We start from the raw sequence: 13,226 nt of genomic DNA on the forward strand, positions 1-13,226 counted from the left end.
GGACCTCCCGAATCCGCATCGCTTTCAACTTGCGTTCATTTCTACTAGCTTGCTCTTGTCGATCCTTTCCCAAGTGAGAGCAAAATGAAACTAATTTATAAAAGTTTTCATGTTGTAGGACCGCCACAGATTTTCTGATAGAATTATTCAAACCGTCTTCGAATCGCCTGCACTTATCCTTTTCATTATTAATAATACCACCAGCATAACGAGAAAGCACGAGAAACCTGGCCGGTATTCAGCAATAGACATACCCCGTTGCTCTAAATTTAAGAACTCCTTTTTCTTAGCATCATGATAAGCAGGTGGGACATACTTCATATGAAATTCTTTCACAAAATCATTCCAAGTAAGAACAGGAGGTTTTGTCCTGGCATTCGGACACTTACCCACCAATCATAGGCATCTTTTTGTAACAATGAGACAAGATACTTAAATTTGGCAAGTGTAAAATGTACGAACGCTCTAATTGCTCAAAAACTCTTTCAATCCGTTCCAACCATCGCTCGGCATCCGTGGGTCAACGGTGCCTTCAAACTCAACTCCACCCATTTTTCTCATTTTCTCAAAGTTCATTTCATCAGGGTCAGGCATTCTTCTAGCCATGTGACGAAAGAAATCAGCCATTTGCTGGAAAGGGGGATCAACAACAGGAGCACTATGACTCATCTGGGGGTGTAGCCCATCTCGTGTACTCTGATTATTTCCCGCTTCAGATCCACTTGCACTAGGAGGATTAGAATCGGCAAAATGTTCTCCAACCCCTTCTTGTAGGTGAGGTTGGGCATTAGAGTTATTTAAACTCTCACGGGCTGCTTCCATAAGTCTATTAGAAATAGAAGATGCCACGACTTGATTCCTTCATAAGGGAAGGTCACATTGCATTAGGGACATGTACATGATGCATATGCGCTATAGCCAAAAAAAAAAAACATGTGACAAAAATGAACAGCATATCAACAAATCATAACAAACGTCCTAGAATCACAAACCTAGGCTCTGATACCAAAACTTGTAGCATCCCCCTTAGGAGGATACCACTTACGTAACAAAAGATAATTTTACACTTACCCGTTTAGAACGAACTTATGCCAAAGGATATTCACAATTATAGTTAGTAGCGGAAATGGCCCTCGCGAAAAAAAAAAATTTGGAAGTATGGCATTTTAATATAGTAATTCCCTTCTCAAGTTGTCGACACGTTTAAGAACTTCGCATTGAACTTTTATTTCCAAAACGACACCATTGCGGGTCCATACGATACAAAAAAAAAAAAACCAAACTAGAGATTTTTACGAAACTAATTTCACCCTTTGTACATAATTACAAGACAAAATACAAATTCGGTATATGGCATGACTTGGGTTAAAACACACCCTAAGATAGCAAAACCGGTCACCAAGTTTAAGTTACAAGCACATGGTCTTGTTTTCCACACAAGCTTCCAAAATTTCATACATAAGTGCACACCCGTATCATGTACAAGTCCCCAAAAAGTTTACAAAAACTAAATACATATGCACATGTGATCTTCACTAAGGCTCCCAAAAGTATACTCCAAGTGGCCATCTTCATATCTCATCTCGCACATTACCTACGATAGAAAACAACTATCGCTAAGCATAAAGCTTAGTGGTGTATAAACTTTGGGCTTGGAGCCATTAAATTCTCCAATTCCCTTGTTCGTCGTAGGTGGTTCGATAAGGTAACAATAAGCCCAAGTGAACAAGTATATCAAGGTATCGAATACAAACCTTGGAGAGTTTCAAAATGTCCATACTAATATTCTAAGGCTCGAGTATCAAGAAGGCTTATAATTCAATTCAAGAGAATTGTCAAATAATCACTTTCGCCCAATATGTATGTCATGCCATCACACTAAGCACAACAATATCAAGACGGGCCGAAGCCCCGAAATCAAGAAGGACCGAAGCCCATATCCAGAAGGGTCGTCACCCAATATCAAGAGAATCAAGAACCATGTTGAAAGTGGCTTTCCACTTGTACTCGAAAATGGACGAAAATCCATCGTCGAGACGAAATGTAAATCCAAAGTCAAGATGGGCAAGATCCGAATAGAGGGGCATGCCAATATCGATGACTAGTCACCATAACAAGAAGGACAAAGTCCCAACAAGAATGCAAAATGATCAAGCAATTCGTACAAGTGGGCGATTTAGCAAAAGTTTTGCAATACTTGAGACAATAACTATACAATAATATAAGATGAAGAGTAAAGAAATAACTCATCAAGATACTTCAAAATTCCAGAAAAATAAAGATATTTTAAGTTCAAGTTTATACACAAACCTCGGCGTTTTACCACACAACAAGTTCTACCACAACTCGAGGAGTTCAAATCATCTACGCCATAGACCAACCAAAGTCCACTTCGTCAAATAATTCCTCTTAGCTTGTACAAGAGCATATATACCTTAAATACACAATCAAATATCTACTTAAGTTCAAAAGTCCCAGCACATCACAACTAAACACGAAATCAACGAAAATCAGCCCAAACTATCAAAACAGAAATTCTGGACAGCGCTACTATCTTGTATTGTTGCTCAGTTTCGAAGGGGTAAATGGAAAAACTGGACTTTGTGTCCTCAATGAAAGTCGTAGATATAAGTCTTAGGGTCTCACACAATTTCGAATCACCCCTACAGAAATTTTGTACAAAAAGATATGCTCAAAATACTAACAGCAGTCCATGTAGAATGTTCAAAACAGAAATCTGGACAGCACCTGCCCCTGCACTTCGTCCCCCCCTTTTCGAGTAGCTAAAGGCAAAACTGGGTTTTAAAGCCTTGATGAAAGTTTTAGGTCTACGAAATAGATTTCTAGAACATCTTGAATCACTCAAAACGGAGCTTTACACAAGGAGTTATGCTAAAAACACTAACAGCAGTCCAAATCCAAAACGGGTTTACAACACAAAAAAATCCGGGCAGCAACTCCCTTGATATTCCAGCCCACAAAACAGTTCGTAACGACCACCAAATAGTCCCAAAATATTATCATCAACATCCACAAGAACCATATAAAACAGTCCCTAATCCATAAAATTCAACAAGGCAATAAACAAGTTTATAACGCTATTTTCTCCGCTCTAATCCGTTAAATCTCCCAATAAACACTTTAATAACATAAAATAAATCTCATACATACCTTAGCAGTAGCTCAACCACGAAAGTATCCTTCCCCAAGGTCAATATTTAGCTTAAGATGACGATGACAACTCGTACTACACTTTCCTCTTCACGAGCTTTGAGATTCGGAGCTCAGATTTTGATCAAATCTTGTTTTTTTTCTCTCTACTCTCTTCTCTCTCTTTCTCTAGGAGGTTCTGGATATTAGCTGATCTGAAAATGAAGAAGAGGGGCTGAAATATCACTTAAATGTCAAGGAAATGGGCCTGACCCGACTTGAAATCGGGTTGGGCCGAATTTTCGCGGTTCAGCTTGACCTTTCTGCATTAAAACGTCCATAACTCTTTATCCAGATATCACCTATAAGCTCATAATATATGGTTGGAAAGGTATTTCAATTATCTACAACTTTCATTTTATGAGTTTTCCCAAATTCCTAAATTCGGATGGGGTTACGACCTCCCGAAGTCAGATCACCCGAAACATAACTTAAAAAAATATATATTTTTTTTCTTCAAAGAAAATTTTGGGTGTTACAACGCAAGCAACCAAAAGATCCTGGGATAGGTCACGTCCCAAACATTTCTCGAAGGGCGTATCTGGCGAGAAATGATATTCAGCTACCTCTCCGCCTCAGCAGTAAATTTGTCACTATGAATCGCAACCTTGCTACGGCCCTAAGTAGGGGTGGGCATGGTACGGTATTTAAAATTTCGGTACGGTAATTTCAGTTTTGGTTTCTAAAAATACTACACCATTACCGTACAAAATTAATTCGGTATGGTTCGGTATTTTAAAGTTCAGTTTCGGTATTTTACGGTACGGTAAATCGGTACCATAGTTTGTCCGACTTCGACTTACATATATTCATATCGTGGAGAATTATGACTTCCGCTACTTAAGAAACGTATCAATTATTATGTACTAAATACAATACACATATAAAAATATTCAAAAGAAAGTACAAGCAATCCCCTTTGTAAATCAATTACACAAAAAGGATATTTAAATCAAGATAGAGTAGTCAAAGTTTCAATGTTTCAACGTTTAAACAATTAGTTTTCTAATAATACTAGTTTATATATTTGTTAGTTTTATAATACTAAGATATATGAATTGTATATGTAATTATATACTTCGGTATGGTATTCGGTATTTCGGTATTTTCTTTATGAATTCCGAATACCGTACCGTATTCCAAACTTTTAAAAAATGCGTACCAAATACCATAATATCAAAATCGCGGTATAAAAAATTTCGGTTTGGGTATAGTAATCGGTATCTACCATACCATGCCGACCCCTAGCCCCAAGTGATACCTGCCCGGTCCTCCTCAGCTACTAATTTCGATACCAGCCACTCTGAATTGTCATCATTGTCCTTGGCCTCCAACGGTTCCACCGGATGGTTATCTACCTTGTACACTTGGTTGATGGCCTTAGCTTCCACTTTCACAGCAACCCCTCGAATAACAATCTTTGGATCAGGAGAATCCCAGTCCATCATGGGCAACGTTGCATAGAACTCCCTAACCCAAGTCTCGTTACAGTAACCGGGATCTTTGACCAAGCCCATCCACTTAATTGCTTCCAATTTCTCTAGAAATTCCGGGGCACGCTTGTCCACATTTTTCATGTCAAAGCCCCGCTCCAGTAGTAGGGGCATACGTATTTGCTCCAGGTATTGACGGTGGCATTGAGGAGTTAGGAAGGTCTCATAAGCGGGAGCTTATACCTCTTGACCTTGTTGTTCGTCACCTTGATTTTGAGATATAGTGCCTACAAGAATAAAGCAACGTTAGATTTCATATCACCCCAAGTTCAGTATCTAATCTAGTACGTTCCAGGTTAAATAACTCCGAAAAAATAGTCCGTGTATCAAAGTTGTAAGGCTACAGTTTCTGGTGCAGGCACTGATGTAGCAGTCACACAGACCGTTGTAGCGGAGCTGCTATAACGGGTAAGGAGACCGTGCCCGCGACCCCTGCCATTCCTTTCTTGACCGCACCCGCGATCCCATGGGGCGCTATAACGGAGCTGCTCCAGTGGTCCCCAGACCGCTGAACCCTGTTTTTTTCAGAATTCTAGACCTCAAAATTTGACCCAAAAAACAGTTTTCACAGTATCTATTCAAGCATGCATGGTGTTTACAACCTATGGGGAACAATTTCTAGCAACAAACAATGACCGAATCGAGGCAAAGTTTGAGACCCATTTCAAAAACAAAACTCTTTATGATACTCAAGTTTTCCACCCTAAATCTGAGCATTATCTAAGCAATACCCGATGTAGTTGTTAATCTAACGCTAGGCAAGTGATAAATTTCAGATTATAACTACCCACTAACTCCATCAACCAAAACCCAAAAATCTTAACTTTGGGGTTACAAATCCGTTTATTTGAAGCATGAAAACTCAAAACTCGAAATTCCAGTTCCATTATCTTATTATGAGTTGAGAAGAGCGATTTCTTACTTTGAATTTTAAGATCTGATAAAAATTAGTGTTGTTGAGAGTTGCCCCTTTTTGAAATTCTTTTCTCTTCTTTGAGAGCAAAATTGTGGTAGTATGTAGTAGGGGTGTAGGAGAGGCTTTATTTGTGTTAAAAAAGGAGTGGGGAGGTTGTAGTATAGTAGGAGTTGGAGAGGTTTTCGGTGGTTTGGGGGAAGTGGAATGGTGAAGTGGGGAGGTGGAGGGGTGAAAGACTTTTTGTTTATTCTGATTTTGTGATGACCGCTTCAGTGGTTGACTTACCACACCCGCGGTACCGCTGCAGCGCTACTTCAGACCGCTGAAGTAGGCCCCTGGAAAATTATTTTTTCCTAATAAGCCGATTCGTTTAATTTGCGACCCGATTTTTATGCCTTTACCCATGTGTTCTTTATAGACCTACGATTAGTAGACGTTTAGTTTCTACAAATCCGATTCACCTGAGCTAGTATCCATTGCAAAATTCCCTCATGGGAGGTATTAGTCAAGTAATCACTAATCGTACGCTGTTACAATTAATTTCTCGCATAATGACCATTATTGAGGAGTCTAGACGAGAATGGTAATGTGATCTTTGGTGACTTTGTCAGTTGGGTGTTAATCCTTTGACGCCTTGTGTGTATTCGAGCCTATTTAAATAAAGACTCCTAAATTTATAGTTATCACGAATTTTCGCGAGAAATGGTTTTTTTAAATCAATATAACCGAGTTCATATCATGTGCTTACTTCCCCAGTGCGCCTTTGTCCGCCCCTTGCTGTTTGAGGACGAACGGTTATTTAATTGGTATGTGATTTAACGACCCGTTTGGTCGTTACCATAATCCCGAAAGATTTGTGGCCTTGGCTTCATAATCTTGTGCGATTCATCTCGTGTACTTTTTAAATCCCTAGCTTAACCGGATCCGACATACGATCAGATGTTAAATATCGAGTTTAGGCCATCGGGCCCCAGATGACCGCTTTAGCCATTGGCTGACCACCGTAGCGTTGACGTCACAGCGGTAGTGTGCTCCACCTTATCAGAGGTAGGCAAATGTAAAGGACCGCCCCAGCGGTAGTGATATCTCTGAAGAGGTACCGTTATAGCGGCACCGTGACCGTTGTAGCTGCCGACGAGCAGTTTTGACCCTATTTAAAACTCCATTTCGGGATTTGATCTCATTTCTCTTAAAACCCTAAATATCAGCCGCCTCTAGGGCCATTTTGAAGACAAAACTCAAGTCTTCTTGGAGAAGGTAACCCTTCCAACTCTACTAATTTCTTTCCCTTGCCATTGTTGAGTTGTCCTTAAGGTTCATCTTCTAAAGGCGATAAAAATGGAAGATGCAAAATATACAAGTCTAGGTGGATAAAATGGATTCCTACACTTAGTTTATGAATATTCTTGGAAAGATCTTCATACCCTTAGTCTAGAAAGGCTAACCAACCTAAATTGCTAATATTTCCTCTACTTTGTGAATGAGTTTTAGCCTTAGTTCTTGAATTCGTAAGATTTCTAAGGAAAGGGTTACAATTGGTGATTTAAATGTGCTAGTAACTCTAACTGACTAGTATTAAAAATGGTTTTTCTATGGAAAAAGGATTACTTAGCAATAAATGCTTAGGTAATATCGTTGAGAATTTATTTCCAATCCTTCCTTGCTAAATCCGGAAACTTGTATAACTCTCTTAGAGTATTAATTCTTGCTTTTTGGGGTCTCTTGACATTTCAAGGCCCTCCGTTGCAGATTTCAGTTCGGGAATGCGAAATTAAAGATCAATGGGATGTTCGTGGCACCCGCTAGGCCTCGAGGTAGGTTAAGGCTTCCCTCTCTTGGTAGACTCTGGTTAGACTTTCATATATGCGTGCTAGATGAAGCGCAAAACATATGTATAGGATTCGGAGATTGGGATGGATACCTTAGATCGATAACGGATAAGAAATGGTGGTTATTGTGTATGACTAGTATAGTTGTAGATTGATGATTACTGATCTGCCATGAAATTATGGCACATTTGATGCTATTGATTATAAGCTTTACTTGATATTTAAGCAAGTTTTGGTCGTTTTTGATGTGTTTATGTAGTGTGCGGAAAGTGGAACTGTAAGGCAGGAAAGAAGATGTTTTTCAAAAAACAAAGGCAAAGTTGAAGATGTACGGGCCATACATCGATGTACGTCCCGTACCTATTCTCGTACCTTGTTGGAAAGTAACAGAAAGGCTCGAGTTGATTAAGGTGAAGTATGAGATGCATAGTATGGGTCGTACATCAATGTACATCCCGTACCTCGTTCACGTACATCAGCAGACATTAACAGAAAGAAATGAAGTTGGAAGCTATAGAGAACTGTGTTCGTACATTCAATGTACGGAAGTACGTCCCGTACTCTTCCCGACAAATATTGGATTTTTGCAGTCCTGAAAAGATTGGATTTGTGCCTTATAAATAGCCAATAGGGTTTTTGAAAACAGTATTACTTCAATATCAGTTTTTAGTTTTAAGACTCAATTTCACAATTTTGGTTACTCTTGGTTTTGTGCAAGGCTTTTGGACCAGATTATTAATTTCTTCAATTCAATTCAGTTGTAAGCCTTATGATTTCCATAAATTCTTATTGTTCTTCTTTTTCTATGACTAGCTAAATTTCTTTACTTGTGAACCCAAAGATGGGTGTTTTGTGATTTGAGATTGTGATTGATATACGCATAATGGATTGTTAGGGTTTATTTGTTCTTCATTTTAATCATATAGTTAGTGATTGCAAACATTAGCTAATGCCATAAACTTTGGTTGATTTGGAAAAATAACTAGGGTTTGGTATGAACAAATAACAAGAACTCAAAGCTTTAAACCTTGTTTAATAAATTCACTTAGGAATAAGAGGAATTTACTTGGCATAAGTAACCGTTCTTCATGCATACTTTCTTATCTTTGGGAAAAGCATAGAAAGAAATAATCTTTTCTTATTGGGAAATAGTCTAGATTCACATAGAGGTCAAGTGCATCCATGCAAACGATCCATTAGAAGTATATCAACATAAAAACCCATGATCATAAACTTTATCTGACGGAGACACAACCTTGGTTCTTTTTACCCATATATTTACAACTCTAAATTACTAGTCACTTTAAATTAGTCAACAAACCAAAACTCTTATAAAACCCTTTTTCTGGAATACACCAGGACCGCAAGATTAGTATAATACTTATTTAGTAAACTTTTCACACCATATTTTTTACGTAGGATTCGACTGAACTTTGTTGGGTTACTATATTTGACATCGTCCGCTTTACGCTATTAAAAGGTGTAATTTGAGCATATCAAATTTTGGCGCCGTTGCTGGGGAATACGATTTTGAAATTACTAATTAGTGTTTACTCTTCTTAAAGTCTTTGTCCTATTCCAACACACCTTGTTTGTTTCCTTGTAAAACAGGTGATCATGGACAACAACGAACTTTCAGTCGACAACGTTTTTGCTGATGAGTCAAAAGTGGAGGAAGACTTTGCATCTGCAATAATTCTTCCTAGGGTGCCTGCTGCTACTAATAAGTTTGTCCAATCCCTCTATCATATGCTTAAACAAGAGGTATACTTTCGGAATGTAGTCGATGATGATCCTCACCTGCATATAACGAACTTTCTGGAAGTATGCTCTCATCATATCCAAAGGGGTGTGTCTCAAGAAGCTATTCGGCTGAAACTCTTCAAATATTCTTTAGCCGGAGAAGCGAGAAAATGGTTCAAAAATGTTATAGCCCGTATTTTGTACGTTTAGAAATTTCAAAGTCGACGTGGAAAGTTAAGGGCGAGACCATTTTCAAAAATTATTTTGATGTACGAGATGTTAGGAATATTATTTATGAACATTGGTAGTATGGACATATTGGGAAAGGCCATGGGTAAAAAGAGAAAATTTTGCAAAAATGGCCAATGGAAATAATGTGGAAGGCTAGGGGCAGAATGGTAATATTGAGAAAAGTCGAGGGGCAAAACGGGAATTCCACACAAGTTTCTTGAAAGTTCAAAAGGGCCAAATTGGCCATGTGAAAAAAAAAGAAAGGAAAGAAAAAGGATGACAAATAAGTCATCTTTGCTAAAATTTTAAAGAAAATTCTAGAATTAGGCATGTGCCCCTCACATGCCTACAATAACTATATATACATATGGTCCTCTTTTAATTCAAGACAAAAGAAAGAACAAAAAAAAAAAGAAGGAGAAGGAGCAAGACTAAAGGCCATTCGGCCATGGTGGTGCAAATCCACCTCTTGAAATCTTGTCCCAAAAATTATTTTCTTCATGTATTCCCACTAATTCAAGGGTCCTCTACAACGTGGTGTAATTGTTTCGGAAGATGGGTCGTTTATTTCATCATTTTGATACTTGAGCCAAGTGAAGAAGTTAAGAGAAAAAGGTATGATTCAATCCCTTTTTATATGTTATAAAGGCTTTGTTGATGTTGTAGTGCGTAGAAAAGGATGAAACTCATGAGAATATAGGAGTTTGCATGGTGATTGCATGAATATGCAAGTGGCCGTGTGTGTGTATATGTTGTATAAGCAAGATGAATAAATTTTATGTTGTATTCTAGTTGTGATTATTGTGGAATTTGCATTGGAAATGAAAGTTGAAATAAAATTGGATGAAGTTGGAGATTAGCATGTTGGCCGTGGGTGATGTTGTGGTGAAATAATGATGGATTTATTTTGTTTAATATGATAGTTGTGTTGTTGTGATCTTTACAATGTAAATGAAGGATATATGGGTTAAGTTGGCATGAAAATGGAATGTAGAGAATTATGTCATATTAATGTGATTTTATGGTATTAAGATAATGAAGTTGTTAAAGTGTGGATTATGGTTGTTAGTGATGAAGTAGTAAGTAGAAAATGTGTTGGGATGGTTTTCTTGCATATATGAGAATTTTGGATGGAATATGAAAATGTTGAACATTGAATATAAGGCTTGAAATACTCTTGGTTTATGTTTGAATGATCTTGAATTAGTATGTGAACATGAAAATATGGATATTGACTTATAAGTGTAAAGTTGGATTTGGAGTTGTTGCATTATTTGGAAAATAAGACTATTTGCGCTAGAATGCGTTTCTAGTCGATTGTTGATGTTGTTTATATGGTTGTTGGTATGATTGTTGTTGTTTTGGCCGAGTTTGAATCTCGGGGATGTTATATATATAGGGGAGATGCTGCCCAAATTTTTGTAGACAAGTATTGGTTAAGATTGAAATTTTAAGCCTTATGAATAGCAAATTGGTAAATGTGACCATTTGTAGGTTTTGGACGAAACGGGATTTGAACTTTGGCAAGCGTAAAGGGAAAGAAAGGTATGTAAGGCTCCCCTTCCTTCTCTTGGCATGTCCTAGATGTAATAGGTTTGAATTCGGACCTCGGGGACGACTCTACTCTTTGGAATCTACGTCCAAATTTACCCCTTTTTCATTCAGTAGAATTGAATTAATTATGTTGCGATTGTTGCAACAAGTCATCTAAGTATCTAGAACTTGTACATATGAAATCCGATTATCTTATACCTCTCATAAATGACATCATAAGGTTTAATATGCGTCGTTTGGGTACGCCACCTTACTTGACCCGAGGCGGACCCACTATTTCTGAACTTTGTGTTGATATTCCGTTTGATCTTCTTTAAAATGAAAACTAAGGAAACTTTTAACTACCTTTCTAACTTCCAAAGAATAACGTTATAATTATTTATGTGAATTATATGACCTACTACTGGGATTTGAAACTACTTGAAAGATTATTCCGACACGAAACATTCGACGTCCGAAAGACTTATGCTTTGATTATTGCCAAATGTTCGTTATAAGATCCGCCATCGAGTATGCTATCGAGTTTCGTATATGTTTTATATTTTTTGATATGTACAAAAATGACCCCCGAAGTTCTATTTTGGTAAGAATCCTCCGCGGCCTTTTAAAGGTATGTGCTATGCCTCGTCCGGACCCTTTTTCATGATATGTCGTTTGATTATTCCGTCCGATCTCTGTATATGTTGTATGTTTTATATTGCATTTAGTTTCTCACTACTCCACTCGTGGACGCCTCAATGCTTCCTTCATCGAGCCCGGCCAGGATATGTTATCAAGCGTTTTCCATTGCATTATTCGCCGTGCCTCGATGTGAGGGCGGTATACGTGTACATGGGTTGTGGATATGATATGATTGTGCCATGTATGATATGATATGATGATATGATATGATATGGCCATCGATATGCTATGATATGTGCACATTACGATCGATACGATATGTTGTGGCGCCGGTGTCGGGGCGACCACTTTTACGTTGCGAGTCCCGTGATGGGGACAGCTCGGCAGCATGTTTTTACGCTATGCATTTGCTTATGTTTTATGAGTAAGCATTTACGATACTCCGGTTATTACATTTTATGTTCCGTATCCTCTATTTAGTTATAATTCTATTTGTTGGTCTCTATGCTTTTACATACTCGGTACATATTCCGTCGACCCCCCGTCCTTCGGAACTCACGTTTCATGTCGCGCGGTACACCTAGATGAGTACGAGGCTTTGAGGGAGATGTTCCGGCGGGGCGTTGGCAAGCTCCATTTGCTCTGAGTCTTTGCGTGTCGAATTATGCATGTTATGTGTTCTGATTATTTGTTAGAGACTTTGCGTACGGAGCCGTGGGTTCGAGACATCGGTTTGTATCCGGCTCCATCGGCGATATGTCGTTGTATTATGTAATAAATTCCATGTATTTTAGATTACGTTGATTTGAAAATTACGAAAAAAGAGTATGTCCCGAAAACCGTTTCCGAAATTGTCATTTGTGCTTGATTAAGAGTCTTAGGAGTTATGTACGTAATAAGAGTCCGCGGTTCGCTCGCTCGAAACATGGGGTCGGGTGCCATCACACCTAGTAAAATCGGTGTGACAAAAAATTTCTTGAAGCTCTATTACTACATAGGAAAGATGGTCAAAGTGTTTCTCGGGAAGTGGTATCCCCAGGAGTAAGGCGAGATTAGTGATCAAATTTACGAGTTCAAACAACGTCCCTAGGGAGCACTTTTGAAGCTTGGGGAGAGAGGTACAAAAGAATATTTGGATAGGGAGTGCGAACCATGGTTTCCCGGATCATATTAAGAGGATGTTCTACGAGGAGGTTGGACCCTATGGCCAAACGATAACTTGATAATGCTTGCTAGCGGGTGTTTCGTAGACCAAGTCTATGCGAATATTGCGGTAATAGCCGTCGATTGACTACTGCATAGTCAAGCGTGGTATTGATAATTCGGATGGGTTATCCCTTGGGACTACATTGATCAAAATATCGTGAAGAATAGCGAACGCAACGGACATTGGCACAGGTTATTGCCCAATATCTCATAACTGCCCCGTGAAGAGATTGGATGATAGAGAGGCAAAGAAGGTGAACGTTTGTGAAGATATCTCAGGCATGCCGCCTGGAATGTACCAATGCCAAGAGGGTCTATCCCTCTGGTAGTTGAGAATGTTCAATATGCAGACTACATCGCGAAAGGGAAAATTCCTGGATCAATTCGGAGAACGGAGACCTCACAAAAGGGAAGGGGCCCCCA

The 13,226-nt window shown here is 38.7% G+C and overlaps 1 long non-coding RNA gene across 1 annotated transcript; it reads right to left on the reverse strand.

Annotated features, from left to right (window-relative positions):
• Positions 1-1,471: 1,471 nt before the first annotated feature.
• On the reverse strand, positions 1,472-3,352 carry LOC132069233 (uncharacterized). The gene is made up of 3 exons (XR_009417709.1): positions 3,172-3,352; positions 2,311-2,434; positions 1,472-1,594 (listed from the first exon to the last, which is right to left on the reverse strand). It is a non-coding gene; the product is annotated as an uncharacterized LOC132069233 (long non-coding RNA).
• Between the last annotated feature and the right edge of the window lie 9,874 nt (positions 3,353-13,226).

This window comes from Lycium ferocissimum, chromosome 9 (genome assembly GCF_029784015.1).
Source record: "Lycium ferocissimum isolate CSIRO_LF1 chromosome 9, AGI_CSIRO_Lferr_CH_V1, whole genome shotgun sequence".
NCBI lineage: Eukaryota > Viridiplantae > Streptophyta > Magnoliopsida > Solanales > Solanaceae > Lycium > Lycium ferocissimum.